General features: G+C 44.3%; 1 pseudogene; it reads right to left on the bottom strand.

Annotated features, from left to right (window-relative positions):
• Positions 1–13,531, bottom strand: part of LOC115777000 (disks large homolog 4-like) — a 48,193-nt pseudogene extending 34,662 nt beyond the window's left edge.
• Positions 13,532–15,425: the final 1,894 nt, after the last annotated feature.

Raw genomic sequence — 15,425 nt, 5'->3', positions numbered from 1 at the left:
GCTGCAGCTAGCCTCTGCTAACATACAGGCTAATGTGGCTACGCTAACACACACGGAGACAGAGACACACACACACAGAGACACGCACACACACACACACACACAGAGCCACACACACACAGAGAGACACACACACACGGAGACACAGAGACACACACGGAGACAGAGAGAGGCACACACACACATACATACACACACACACAAACACTGGCTTTGATGCTTCATGAGGACACACATGGCGCCGTGGTGTTACGAGGACATGTGTGTGTGTCCTCATAAAGCATGAGTGTGTTTGGGCGGATGCATGCGGGCGGTCTGCTCTTACCTTGGTGGTGACAATGCAGAGGCAGTCCATATCCACACACACACACACTCTCACACACACACATTTCCACACACACTCACACACTCATGCTCTCTCTCTCTCCTCGTTCGTCTATCTGTCTTTCCTGCCTCGCTCGCCCGCTCTCTCAGCTCCTCGATCCTCCGTCTGTCAGCACCGAGCGAGCGAGAGAGAGAGAGGGGGGCGAGCGAGCGGCACAGGAGAGAGAGATGAAGAGGAAGAGGAAGACTGGTGTGTGTTTGTGTGCGGTGGTGGTGGGGGGGTGTACACCTCTTTGAGTCACTCCACAGAAAGAAGACATGAAGCGAGAGAGAGAGCGGGCGAGAGACACAGAAGACGAGTGAGAGGAGGAAGAGGAGGTGGGGGTTGGGCTCCTGTTGCCATGGTGTTATGCAGCTGTTGCCCTGGCAATGCTGCTGCAGCTGTTGCTAGGTAACAGCAACGGGTGTTGCCATGTGGATTACAAAGAGAGAGTGCGTGAGTGTGTGTGAGAGTGTGTGTGTTTGTACCTGGACAGGTGTGTGCTGTTGTTGGCTCGTCGCCTGGTTCTCACACACCGTCACCTCGTAAAACTCCTGGATGTCTGCGCGCACACACACACACGCGCGCGCGCACACACAGATTAAACACACATTAGTGGGGTTGTTTGAGTGTGTCAGGTGCGTGTGCTGCAGTTCCTCTGGTGTCCAGCAGAGGCGCCACAGTGAGTCAGTCCCATAAATTAACATGTTTACAGCTGATACACAAACTGCTTTGGTCTCTGTGGATCATTTCCTCCTTCATAACAGCTGTACAGTCACCTGTGTAAACTCAATTAAAGTTTGTATTATTGGGGGCGTGGCCTCTTTGACTGACAGGTGTAGGCTGACACAGCTAGCTGTAGCTGCTAGCTGTCTGCTAGCTTCCTCTCAGCTAACTGGAGTCCCTGAACTGGACCTGTGGACCGTGTTGGTGCTGTTGGAGCTTTTTGAATGCAGTTAAAACCTTTAAATCTTTGAATTATGAGGCCAAAGTCATGAAAATGGAAAAATGTTGGTGGAAAATCTGAAATTTGAGAAAAAGATGAAAACGTTTCACTAAAACTACGAGTGAAAACCAACATGGCCGACATCCAGGCTGTGATTGGCTCACAGAAAGCTTCAGCACAGCTGGATCTTTACTGGTGTTTAACATCAGCTTTAACACAATGAAACTGAATGAGTGGCTTTAAACACTGGAGAAAAGAAAAGAAGCTCATTACCACCCCTGTGCAGCAGCGCCCCCTGCTGTCTGTAGACTAGCTGACCAGTTATCACCACACAGACTAACACGACCTCACACAGTCGTCTCTTATACACAGATACATTTTCATTCTAAAACGCTCACGTTAAAAAGTTAAAGCTGTCTCATCAGCTGCTTTCATGGTCACTTCCTGCAGCTGTACGTCTGTCAGCTTCACTGAGGAGCATCCAGGATCTGCTGCAGCCACATTAAAGCTATGATGTACACACAGTGTGGCAGCAGCAGACATGATGATGGTAGGAGCACACAGATATGCAGCAGTGACTCCATCAGGTCAGCTGAAGGTGTAAACAGGTGTGGGCAGCATGGACATGTTTGCTACAGAGACAGCATCAGCATCCAGAGGCTTCCAGAGGACTGGACTGATCCTACAGGAGCAGCACTGTGGGAGGTTCAGGCAGGTGGAACAGCTGGAGTAACTCCATCCAGGAAAAGACAGTCCTGCTGCCAGAGGAGGCACAGACTCAGGAACAGCGTTCCAGGATAGAGACTTTTCCTGGGATTTCTGGGAGTGTGAAGGCTGCTGCTGATGAAGGTGTGAGAGTCAAAGCAGGCAGAGGTCCTGAGTATGAGCTATGAGCAGAGAGGAGCAGAAGTGCTTTATTCCAGCATTTAGGTCAAACACTGAAGGCATCATCAGGAAGTGTCCACAGTTAGAGCATCACTCTGTTTCCATTAGTCTGGTCTGCTGGAATCAAACCTATGCACACCGGCTCAGAAACATGACGCTCCCAGCAGCTTTAACTGGAAACGGTTTATTGATTATTGAGTAACTGGAAAACCTGGAAAACTGAACATTTATTAATAATTTTCTGTTGTGTATGTAAGAAAGTCTAATGATCCTCTGAGGTCCGTCCAGCTCGGACACCACGAGGACACTTCAGGAGGTGTTTTAGTTGCTGTGTTTGCAGGGTTATTATAGTTAACGAAAACGAACGAAATAACGAAAACTGAAATTGAAAAAACATTGTCGTTAACTGAAATAAATAAAAACTAAAATTAAAAGGAAGAAACGACAACTAACTAAAACTGAATTGTGAGTTTACAAAACTAACTAAAACTAACTGAAATTATAGATATTGTTATTTTTTCAAAAGTCTTGTGGATTGATATGAAATCATTTTTTTCCTCTCTCCGAGTTTAAGCTCGGAACGCCGTCGGGCAAATGGGTGCACATGTGCGTGCGTGCGCACACCGCGCTGCTCCTCAGAGAGTCCCATGTGGTGTTTTTTTTGTTTTTTACTATGATAGCACAGATAGCAGCGAGTGTCTTGTTGTGGATGATGTTGTGGATGATGTTGTGGATGATGTTGTGGATGATGTACGGAACACTTCTTAGTCAGGAAAAAAAACACCAACATCAAAGTAGACCTGAGAAGCGCACACAAGGCAGCTACGGAAACCGCTCTCATCCTACAAGGCAACCCGGCCTGCACCTCCAGAGAAACGTGACTACTCGTCGGGTCAACGCAGCCCACAACGTTGTGTTTAGTCCTTGTGCGTTTCCGGCTACTTTATCAGTCAGATAATAACAATCAGGACTAATAATCAAAGCATCAATATAAGGACTCACAAATGTCAGCAAATTCCTGGAGGGAGCTGCTGAAACTATGGGAATGGACGTGAAGAAATGAAGAAAGTGAAAAAACAGGGACAAATATGTTTGCACCCTAAAAACTGAGCACAAAGAGCGAGGACCAAAAAACCCCCAGCACACAACCACAAGGTAATTAACACACGCAATCCAGCTATACATGCATAAATGCGGACATGAGGTCGGACACTTCCGTAGGCTACATAGGCCGCAAAGACCCTGCAAGTCTAATCAGCGAGCATCTAACCAAGCTAGCTCCAAAACAGAAGCAGCATCAGGTGGAGAGAACATCAGGATGCAGCTGGATTTGAGCTTTGACTCCTTCAAGGACTTTGTTTTTGTCAAACACCACATGTAGCTGTTATTAATCTGCTGCCCTGAGGCTGAACTTTATTGGGAGTTTATTGTAGAATTTATCGAGTTTTGGAGTTCATATTGTTAGCAGTTTCTCCCTGTTGATGTTCATGTGTGTCCTTAATATTACACACATTTAGCATGTAGTTCTGCTGTCTGTGAACAGTTGGTTGCTGAATTTATTTCTTTAAAGGGTATCTTTAAAGCGTACCTGATTAAGTATGAAAATACTAAAACTAATACTGAAACTAACTAAAACTAAGCATAAAACCAAAAATAAAAACTAATAAAAACGAGCAAAACCACTCTGAAAACTAATTAAAACTAACTGAATTAGAGAAAAAAAAGTAAAAACTAACTAAAACTAAACTATAATGTAAAATCCAAAACTATTATAACCCTGTGTGTTTGTCAGAGTTGTGTTACCAACACTGCAAACCTGAGACAGATTAAAAAGACTGTTTAATAAATGAAAGCATATCCTCTCACAGTGGATCAGTCACTCAGGTCACTAAGACTTCACTCATATTCATTCATCAGCATGCTTTAAAAATACTGACGTTATTATTTATGTTCCAGTCTGTGCTCAAACACACTTCATGTAATTATCACACTATTATAAAACCAGCAGATCAACCTGTGAGCCAATCACAGCATGTTTGATTAAAGGATGGTAACAGAGTAACTGCTCTGAAACCTGCTGGATGAACTGGTTTCACTGGTTTATAAGAGGCGACTGACTCAGAGCACACACTGCATTTATGACTCATTTTAATATCAGACAGTTTGGCTCTGTTTGCACGAGAGAAAAAACGTCTTTGTGGATTTTCAGGAAGTTTTCTGTATTTAAATGAAATGTAACCACTTCAACACCTGTGATCACATCTGTGTGAGGACAACAAGAGTGTGTTTCAGTGTGTGTGGATGGAGTATTGTGGACAGAATCCACCTCTGAGCTGATCACAGGTCAGATTTACTGCTTAGACAGAGCCCCTCAGATCTGTGATGTCATTCACATCACATGACATGAGCCCCATCTGAGGAGGGGTCATTAAACACATCAGTGTCAGCATCAAACATGAGCTACAGATTTACAGAGTTTCAGACCTCAGCAGAGCCAACACCATGAAAGCTCTCTGATATCTGTGACCTGAGTTTGATTCTAGAGACCAGCTGACCTGACCTCTGCTGCAGGACCCCCCCACCCTCTGTGGTCACTTCCTGTTTCTAATGTGTGAACTACAAAGAGTCCACGTGGTTTCTCTCTAAGCTTTGACTCATGCCTGAAGCTGGAGAACAGCTCAGGCTTCACGTGGACGAGGACCAAGCTGCTGCATCAGGCCTGCAGCTGAGGCAGGTCTGCAGTAAAGGCTGGTTCAGTCTTAATGGGCGGAGTCTGAGTGAAGCTTTCGTCCTCGTACAGTCACTGACAACAGAACCAGGAGAACCTGTGGATGAAGAAGAAGCTTCATCTTTGGCTCAATGAACGCTTCCTGCTGCTGGAGGTTAAACATCAGCTCCTCAGAAGCCCCAGGAGGAGGATCTGTACCTGAGCAGGAGCTCAGATTCAGATCCTGACACAATGCAAACTCTACGAGGGTGGAAATGATGGCTGCAGAGACACACCTGTACAGCAGGGGGCTCAGGCAGCTAAACGTCACCTGTTCTGTAACGATACCTGCAGGTCTAATGGACAGGTCTGACATGTGAGGAAGAGGCTGTGATGCAGTGAAAGTGCTCCCTCTAGTGTTCAGGCTGAGGTAGTGTGACCTCACAGAGCCAATCAGATCCTTCAGAGTGGAACCCAGCAGGCTGAAATAAAGAGGAACCCTTTAAAGGTCCTTATTAGACCATCATCCTCTGAGCTCTCACCATCAGCAGTCAACCTGCCCACATCAGCCAATCAGAGCACAGAGTCCTGTAATGACTCGCTCAGTGCCCCAACTCAGGGATCTCAGCCAATCACTGCACTGCCTCAGCCTGTGATGTCACTCCATCCAGAGTACACTAGTACTCAGAAAGAGTGATCTATTACTGCAGGGTATAAAAACACCACAGAAGAAGACTGTGAGCGAGTTAATGGATTACAGCTTCAGACTTCCTGTTATTATTATTTATGGAGACTCATGAATACACAGAGCCAGTCTGTTATATACTTATATACTAATGAATGTTTAGGTTACTAATATTTATAAGGGGCTCCGTAGTGCAGCGGTTTACATATTGACTTGGCAGGAAAAGGTTGTTGGTTTGATTCCAGCCGGAGGCACAGATCCCCTCTGGGACTGTGTCAGGAAAACTGTGCCGGAGCTGCTGCTGAAAGCTGCTTCTTTATGGATATGTTCATAAAATAGGAGACAATCACAGGTGTTAAAAATATGAAGAAACCTCTAAATAATGCCCAAAATACTGATCTATCTATAGATAATCTAAAAATGATTACAATGCTTTGTAAAATTAAAAAATTAAAACAATGTTGACAAAACAGTGACCAAAATTCTGAAACATGTCATTTAAATTCCCCCAAAATCAAAACATATTATAAAATGATAAATAAAAATCCTGAGAAAAAAACAAATCCTAAAATATTTTTACATGTCAGAGAAAATGTAATGTAGTGATAAATATTCATATAATGTGAGAATAATGTCCACAAAATAAAAATCATCATAAAATCTCACTAAAATCTCCAAAAGCTTCAGAAAAATAAGAACAATATTAATAAATATAAGAAAGTGCCCACATCTGTGCATCATTATGGGAGAATATTCACACTGTAACACAGTTATCGAACAAATATACCCATAAAATGTATGAAAAATATCAAATAACTGCTTGAAAAATATCAAATTATTTCTGAAAACTGTTTTTAAAATGCATCAAAGTTTGAAAAATATTAAAAAGCAGAATAATTAAATTCATTGTGAGAAAAAAATATTTTAAAAATGAACATTTCATTAGAAAAGAGCACATTAAAATGTTCTAAATCATAAAAATATTATTTTCTTTTTCCATCCTTTTTGTTCATGAGGGCAGCACGCTCACACCTCCTCTACATCTGTTTTATTTAAAGATGAAATAATATCCACAACATAAATTTATGAAAAATCTTAATAAAATATGATTATAAACTGTCAGAATAATTAATAAAAAGACAGGAAAACCCTGTTAAAATGTTCCAAAAACAACTGAAATATGCTAATTTTCAGAGAAATATTAATATGAGGAAAATACCCAAAACATATCCATGAATGTGACACAAAAATATCTGATAAATAAAGTTTAAATGATGTTTCTTTGTCAGCCACCTGCTGTCAGCTGATGTGATCATGTGACCTCTCAGGTTCAGGTGCTGTAATGAGCTCAGCTGATCACTGGACCCTGAATATAACCATGTTTGGAGGTGGAGGTGCTGAGGCCCCGCCCTCTGTTCTTACCCAGCAGAGCCTGGAACAGGTCGCTCTGGAAGATGTTGAGCAGCTTCTCTGCACGACCTTTGACCCCATCAGCGGCGCCAGCCTGACAGGCCTCCATCACCTGCAGAGCGCGCTCCGTATCTGAGGAGACACCACAGCACACACTTTACTGGACTCTACTGGACTCTGCTGGACTCTGCTGGCCTCTACTGGACTCTGCTGGACTCTGCTGGCCTCTACTGGACTCTGCTGGACTCTGCTGGCCTGTGCAGGTTTAAACTGAGCCATAATCACAGCTCGTGGTGCTGCAGCTGCTGCAGAGCCTATGAGGCTGGAAACATGCTGAGCTCACAGTGATGACTGCAGACCTACAGTCAGATCACTGTGTTTCACCTCTTTGTGGTTTATTTGTGTTGGTTCACTGCTGCTGACCCACAGTTAGAACCACTCCACTCAAAGCTGCACCACACCTGCCCAGACCCCACAGCATCAGAGCACACCTGGAACCATGTGCACTTCATACATGTCTCACCTGCTGCTTTCTTTTAATCTGTAACCAGATAAATGTTCCAGGTAAACATCACAGGGGGAACGTTCACTGCATTTAAAGTCTGATTTTAGTAAACAGTGGAGGCGGAGCCTCCCTCTGAGGTCATCACTGCATGGGAACGTTTCAAACAGGAAGTGCTCAGAAGAACCAAACTCTGTGAAGGAGGGACTTCCTGTTCTGCCACAGATGTCCATGTTCCTCAGGAAAGAGCATTTCAGGCAGAGCTGATGTAGAGACGCTGATGATGAGGGGTCACACAGAGGTCAAATCTTTATCAAAGACGGGAAAAGGCTGTGGGTCATTCTGATGGAGATAAATCACTCACAGTAACACACACACACACATGCACGCACACACACTCCAGAATAAAGGAGCGCCTCAGAGTTTTACACAACAGCTTCCTGCAGGTGTTTCACAATAAAAGCCTTGTTCACAAATGATTGTTCACTGAACCGTTGAAGGGCTTTTAATTTGAAGCATGCAGGAAATGTTGCCTTTGTATAAATGCAGTAACTTTAAAAGTACTGAGACTGAATGGTTTAATATGAGATCACTGTGATATCAAAGAGAAGTAAAGCTCAGGTGTGTTCAGCCGTCCAGGTACCACAGGTCAGTGACTCAGAGGAAACAGGTGAAGATCAGCTGGACTTTCCTGTTACTAATCATACTAAAACAATATGAGCTAACAGCAGAGAGGGAAGAGTCAGACCACAGGAGGAGGTCAGGCTCACAGAAGCAGGAAACATGCAGAAATATTACACAGTTATGTAAGTATTGTTCCTCCCTGATGTCACAGAGATCTGGAGCTTCAGGTGTGATCACAGGTAACAGTGAACTCACCTGTTTGATGGTCTGTGAGCGTCTAACAGCACAGAGACTCTGAGCAGCTCACAAATTCAAATTACACACAGCAGGTGGATCATGATCCCACTGAGACTGATCCGTGTTTGCTCCTCATCCTGAATCCTGACTGAGTTTTCCTATGAACCTGCTGTATCTGCTGCAGGGCTTCAGCCTCTCAGGATCTCCTGCAGCTGGTGCTCAGCACTAACATTCCTCAGAAGAAAAGGTTTATTCCTGATTAAACAGGTCACATTCCCACATCTAATCCAAACAACCTGATGAAGCTCACCGGCATCACATTAGAGAAAGTAGAAACCAGTAAAACCCCACCTCAGACCTCTGTTCTTCTGAAGAACTCCACCTGACTGAGCTCCACCTCCAAGTTAGCTAGCCTCTGACTCAGCACTTCATTAGCATTAGCAGCATAGCCACCCTCCTGAAAGGCTTCCCTGATCAAACACCTGCTGACTGCACTCACTCAGGTACGTGTTACTGCACCTGTGCAGGCTGAAGCCTCTGAGCCACTGTTAGCCTTCAAACAGGGAGCAGGAAGGCTAGCATTAGCATGAGCATTAGCATGAGCTCCAGCAAACAGCATGACTTCAGCTAGGTCACAAAAAATTTTAAACTTAATGGATGTTATGAAACCACTGCAAAGATCTTTCAGTGACACCAGGATCAACTTCATAGGACAATAAATAAGGAAGTTATCAGTCTTCTACAGCCACTGATTACACTAAGACAGCAATAGAATAGAATAGAATAGAATAGCTGATCCAGAAATAGCCCAGTTTTTATGATTCTCTGTACTTGCTGTAACTTTCTTAATTCTAGTTCATTCTGAATGATTCTGGTACCATTGGAAAGCTTATTGGAAAGCTTATTGGGAGCTCTACAGGACTGTACTAATAGTATATTGTAGTTTCAATTAAGACATGGCTGGTTGGAAATAGGCCTGCAATGATTAGTCGACACTGTCGACAAAAATCGACAATAAAAATAGTTGATGACGAATTTAATTGTTGTTAATAGTCGTGTTTTTTATTACTGTTGTTTTTTTTTTTTAACGGAGTGAGACGTCTTCCTGTCCGTCTATCTCTGGCGAGCTTCACACATGTGCAATACCTTATGCTAAATGTAAAAGCTGATAGCTAAATAAGTGCCATTTCATAATTATGTGATTCATAATCCAATTAGTCGATTAATCGTTTCAATAGTCGATGATTAATCTACTATCAAAATAGTCATTAGTTGCAGCCCTAGTTGGGAGCAGTTGAAAATACATGGTGAGATTTTTAGAACTCTAGTGTAAGTACTCAGTGTATTCAGACCATCATCAGTTCAAACACACATTAATGCCATTATAAGAAAACACGATGATAGAATAAATGCAGCTTTCACACCTGAAAATGATTTTAATGAAACTTTAAATAAACCCAAATATCAGTTAAGTCATGAGATAATCGCTGTGTCCAAACTTAGTATACATGTTAATATCCATGTATACTAACACGTATACTAACATGTATACGTGTTAGTATACATGTTAGTATCCATGTATACTAACACGTATACTAACATGTATACGTGTTAGTATACATGTATCCAGTCTGCATATGACAGGAAATCAACAGGTTTCTATCTGCAAAGTATCCACATCAACAAATGTGTTCATAAAGTTTGCAGTTCTACTTTTACTCCCTACAGTAAGAACTGCACAAACATCCAGTGTGCACAGATGTGCTCAGCAGCAGATTTCAGATCAGCCAGTATGCAGCGTCCTCTGCGTCTCACCATCATCAGCTGACCTGTTTTATATGAAAACATGTTTCCATTCTTCTGTTCCTCAGTTCTCCCTGACCAGTGTTTTCACAGGTGACATCATCACATGATAGATGCTTCATCCAGGAACAGCTGGATGACCTCAGTGTCCTTCAGCTTCATTTCTTTCCTTCTTTTCTTCCTGCTCACCTGCACGACGTCTTATTTAATTTCCCTGTCTGTTCTTCTTTATAAGTTCCTGTTTTGTCTAATTACACATCATATTTCCAAGACACTACTTCATTTTTCCATGAACACATTCTGGTAACACAAAAGTCTGTATGAGCATTTGTGGTTCTGTCCTTTCCACTCTCCCTCCCACAGAGAGAGAAAACTACAGGTCCTGTATCCTTCTGATCTTACACTAATAACACAGTGAGCCTGAACAGATTAACCAATCAGAGAACACCATTTTGGTCACATGACCGTGACCACAATCCCTGATTGTGAAAGTGTTGAATCTGAGCAACATAAACACATAAATGAGTGACGTCCTGTCACGAGTCAAAAACGGGACAAAAGCAGTGGAATTCCTCTGTGTCACAGCCAGGAATCATTGGAAAATTCCAAGAATGAACCAGCTTAAAGCCTGAAATTCCAGGAGAGTGCAGCAGGCTTGGGAAACACTGAGCACACGTGTGCTAGCACGCTGTGATCATCAGTATTAGTGAGGAACGTCACATACTGACTTCCTGTTTTTCCATGTTTTCGGAGCTCCTGAGCCAAAGGTCAGTCAGACAGGTGTTTCAGCACACCTGTCTGAGGCTCACCTGTGCTTTCCTTCCTGTCTCAGCTCTCACACTCTTGCTGTCACAGTGAATCAGCACTTTACTGAACCATTCACATCTAAAGGAGCGACTGACTGAGGTGACGTCTGCAGACAGCATCCAGCTGCTCTCTGAGCTCACACTGAGACACAAACTGGAAACAGAGAAGCTTCACCTTCAAAGTAAAAGCTCTTCCTGAGCACACAGGTGCTGCTTTTACTTTGCAGGCGAAGCTGAAGTGTCTCAGTTTCCCTTCAGCTCAGAGAGCAGCTGGATGCTGTCTGCAGACCCGTCACTTCATTCAAACTACGACCGCAGCAGGTACCAGCCAATCACAGCGAGCTTCTCCAGCCAGGTGGGAGTACACGTTTTTCCAACAGGTGGCTGCCGGGGGTCACAGACAGGTCTGTAGGCCTTCTTCACTTGAGCCTACACTGTTACAGCTACAAGCCTCTACAGGTGTCTGAGGAAAATCAGCTGTCTGACCTTTGACCTCTGTTAACCCTTTGCTGCTGAGTTTATGGGCTGTCTCTCATTTTGGGTCAAATCTGAGTCACACTGTGTTTCAGGATGGAGATTATCTGCAGTGCTCTCATTGGCTAACAGCCTGTGATTGACAGGTTGTCAGCCAATGACATGTTAACACAGCCTGTGTGTTACAATAACACAAAGAGTGTTATAGGACTGAGCCTGTCTGAGTCTCTCTGACCTGTGACCTCTGACCCTGCTGCAGCAGCTCAGTGTGAGGACCACATGTTAACAACATGCTGTCACATGTGCTGCTGTGACATCATCATCTCAATCCATGAGTGTGAGAACATCAGTGAAGATGAATTAAAATGTCAGAAAGTAGAAACGATTGTGTGAACATATCAGGGTTGTTGTGATCGGGTGCTTTATAAATAAACCGGGACCTCCAGGCAAACCGGGACCTCCTAATCGACTCATAATCTTTGTGGTTCAGAATCATCAGGGTACCATAAAACAGAGGAACAGTACTGCTCTGAGTACTACAGATACCTCTACACTAAACCAGGGTTATAATAGTTTTGGATTTTACATTATCGTTTAGTTTTAGTTAGTTTTTAATTTTTTTTTTCTCTAATTCACTTTTAGTCAGTTCTTGTTTTTTTCTTTTAATTATAGTTTTTATTTGTTTCAGTTAACAAAAATGTTTTTTTCAATTTCAGTTTTAACTTTAATAACCCTGCAATAAACACAGGACTCCTCATACCCAGGTATCACTGCATGTTTGGCCCACACCTGCACCTGTACCTGTACCTGGGCCACCTTTAGATCACGCTGACTCAGCTGATCCACAGGTCCACCTGACATGAACCCGATATCAGGTGCTCCACATCTGAGGCATAACTGTAAGCAGATCAGACCCAGCTGTGTGTGCTCTCAGAGGGCAGGGTTCAGCAGTTCAGAGTCAGGTGGAGGTGTTTGTCTCTGCTGCCCTCTCAGGCTGACCTTCAGCAGTCAGACACTTCCAGGAACAGCATCAGTGCTCCCGGCTCTAATCCGACCGTCTGCTCAGGAAGTGCATTTAGAGGAAAAGGAGATCAGGAGTAGGAATTAGAGCCATGCTGAGGAGAAGACCCTAAGATGACCCTGAACAGGTCACCTGCCAACCTGGCAGATGATCAGAGTACCTGTGAGTCTGACGAGGTCTACAGGAAGCTGCAGGACAGGCTTCTCCTGACAGCAGACATCTTAGTCTGGACCACGAGCTGTCCTCATTTACACCACTGCAGCCGGACACAGTCCATCCATCCATCCATCCATCCATCCATGTCTGGGTCATGAGGACAGCAGTCTAAGCAGAGACCTCCCTCTCTCTGGTCACCTCCTCCAGCCCCTCTGAGGTGTTCCTAATCCAGCTGAGAGTTATAATCTGTCCACTGTGTCCTGGATCTACCTCCTCCAGGAGGACACACCTGAAGCAGCTCACCTGGGTGGCATCCTGAGACTAAGAGCAGCTCTGAGAGCTCCGTCAGTGAGGAGCCTCCCAGCTGCTCCACCCAGACAGAAACTACAAACATGGCTGATTCCTGCTGGACTCTCAGACTGAAGCACAGACGGTCAGTGTCAGTCCCCAGCTCCTCTCTGTCTGTGTGTCTGTCTGTAACACAATAAAGTTTCTCAGTGTTGAATCCACCGCTGCTCTCAGGAGCTCGGGTCACATGATGCAGCATGTTTCTGCTGAAGCTTCCTGCCTGACGCACTCTGAGGTCAGACCAGGAAAACCAGGGAAATGAGATGGATCCCAGCGTAACCATGGTGACCGACAGAGGTCAAAGGTCACACAGACAGTAGATTTTACAAGTATCAGCAAGGACAGCAGGAAAGGAAACAGAAGAAGAAGAAGAGGCTGAGGACGAAGCACAGGAGTGACCACACACACACACACACACACACACACACACACACACACACACACACACACACACAGAAACAAACACAGACAGACAAACAGAGCGATGATGTTGGAAAAAGCGTCTCACCTTCTCTCTTCAGCGGCATGTCGTCTCTCTGATCTACACTAATCCTCTTTGGGGATTTTACAGATGCTCGCAGTGCACTCTGGGTAACGAAGTCCTAATCCCTCCACAGAGAAGCCCCGCCCCCCTCCACTCTCCAGTTCACAGGATTGGACGATGCTGCCGGCCTCAGTGTGAGTCACAGTTTAAATACAGCTGATGAAGAAACAATTAAATGTAATTAATCTCAGTGTGTGTGTGTGTGTGTGTGTGTGTGTGTGACTGATAAAGATTACAGTATAATATTAAACTGGGGTCAGCTGTTTTATTACATGTTGAGCTGAGATGGAGGGGTGTGTGAATATGAATCTCACTCTGCAGTTACACACAGTAACTGGATACTTCTCTCTGAGGGGGGACTTCCTGTTTTGTGTTGCTGCAGTGTGAGTCCTCACATGTGCACACAGCTCTGTGTTTCTTCCTCTAACCCTGCTCACATCAGGAAGTTTGACTCTGAGGATGAGTGTGTGTGGACAGCAGCAGCAGGACAGTGCTGTGTAACAGCGCCCTCCAGTCGACGCACTGACTGCTGCACAGCCAGCAGAGCCTGAGGGTGCAGTCTGAGGACGGCAGAGCGAGGAAACACTGAAACATCTGGAGTGTTTTTGTTGGAATATTGAGGTTTCCATTCTGAAACCACCTCCACAGCGACACCTGCTGGACACCTTTGGTACTGTCCAACCAGACCCAATAATTCTGATCTACATGTTTTGGAGAAATCTGTGCACAAACCAGCAGAGAAGAACCCTGGTGCAGACACTGATGTCCCTCAGTGTGACCTGCCTGAGTGCAGCAGTTTCTTATTGTACCTGTCAATCATCCTGTACTCCTTTCCTCTAACACAGCTGTTACTGCCTCCTCCTCCAGCATCACACCTTCTCCACTGTTTGCAGTATTTCACTGTTAGTTCACTGTTAACAAATGTGTCACTGGGTCACATTCGTTAGTTTTATTGTCCTTCTGGTTAGTCTCTCTTTATGTAGGGACATGTAACTGGGAGAGGATCTCCTCTTCTTTATGGTGGGTTAAGGAGGGGGAGAACAGGGGGGTAAAAGAGTGTAAAAGAGGTTAAAGATAAAGTGTGTTGTTTAACCTCAGGTGATTAGGCTCCTTGAACGTGCCCCTTTTTCTCTGTTTTCTTACACGAAGAAAGAAGAAAACCTGTGAGAGACGTCTCACTAGGAAAAACTGGGATCTCAGAGCAGTGATATTAATCCTCCTCCTCACAGAGCCACATGCAAATGATATAAAGAAGAAATATGGATCTGAATAATTGGAATGTGTAAATTACTGGGTTAAAGAGTTTGCACAGAGAGGAAAAAAGAAAAAAAAGTGAAAGTGTGTAAAATGGTTGAATATGAAAGACAAATGAAATGTTTGAGTGTTTGGAAAAATGGAGATGGAAACGTAGGAATAGAAAATTAACAGTTAAAGAACTCGGCGGAGAGCGAGATCTTAGCAGAGCCTGAGCGGCAGAACAGCTGAAGCCCTAATTAATGGAGTGGTGGTTTTGGGGCCACCTCCATTTGTTGTTACTGTGATACCTCATCTCTCTATGCCCTTTTTGCAGGCAATTTTATAAGCGCTGAAAATCTCTGACCCAGATCTGGACTCCTGCCCTCCGATCGGACATCGTCTGGACCAGAACCATCGTTGCCAAATACGGGACCATCACCTCCACCTCTTCATTGAGCCGCTGCTGCACCACAACCTGCAGACAAGCAGAACAACTCCAGCTCCAAAGAGCCTCAACACTGCTCTCTCCTGTATGGGGACAGACCAGATCGGCTGCTCAGAGCAGAGACCTGAAGTGTGACAGTTGTCACACTGAACTGAGCGTCATGTGCAACATGTGCAGGAGATGGTTAATCAGAAGAAGAAGAACCAGGAAAAAAGACAAATAAGATGCTGAC

This window comes from Archocentrus centrarchus, unplaced genomic scaffold, assembly GCF_007364275.1.
Source record: "Archocentrus centrarchus isolate MPI-CPG fArcCen1 unplaced genomic scaffold, fArcCen1 scaffold_41_ctg1, whole genome shotgun sequence".
Taxonomy (NCBI): Eukaryota; Metazoa; Chordata; class Actinopteri; order Cichliformes; family Cichlidae; genus Archocentrus; species Archocentrus centrarchus.
This window is presented reverse-complemented; position numbering and strand designations above follow the sequence as displayed.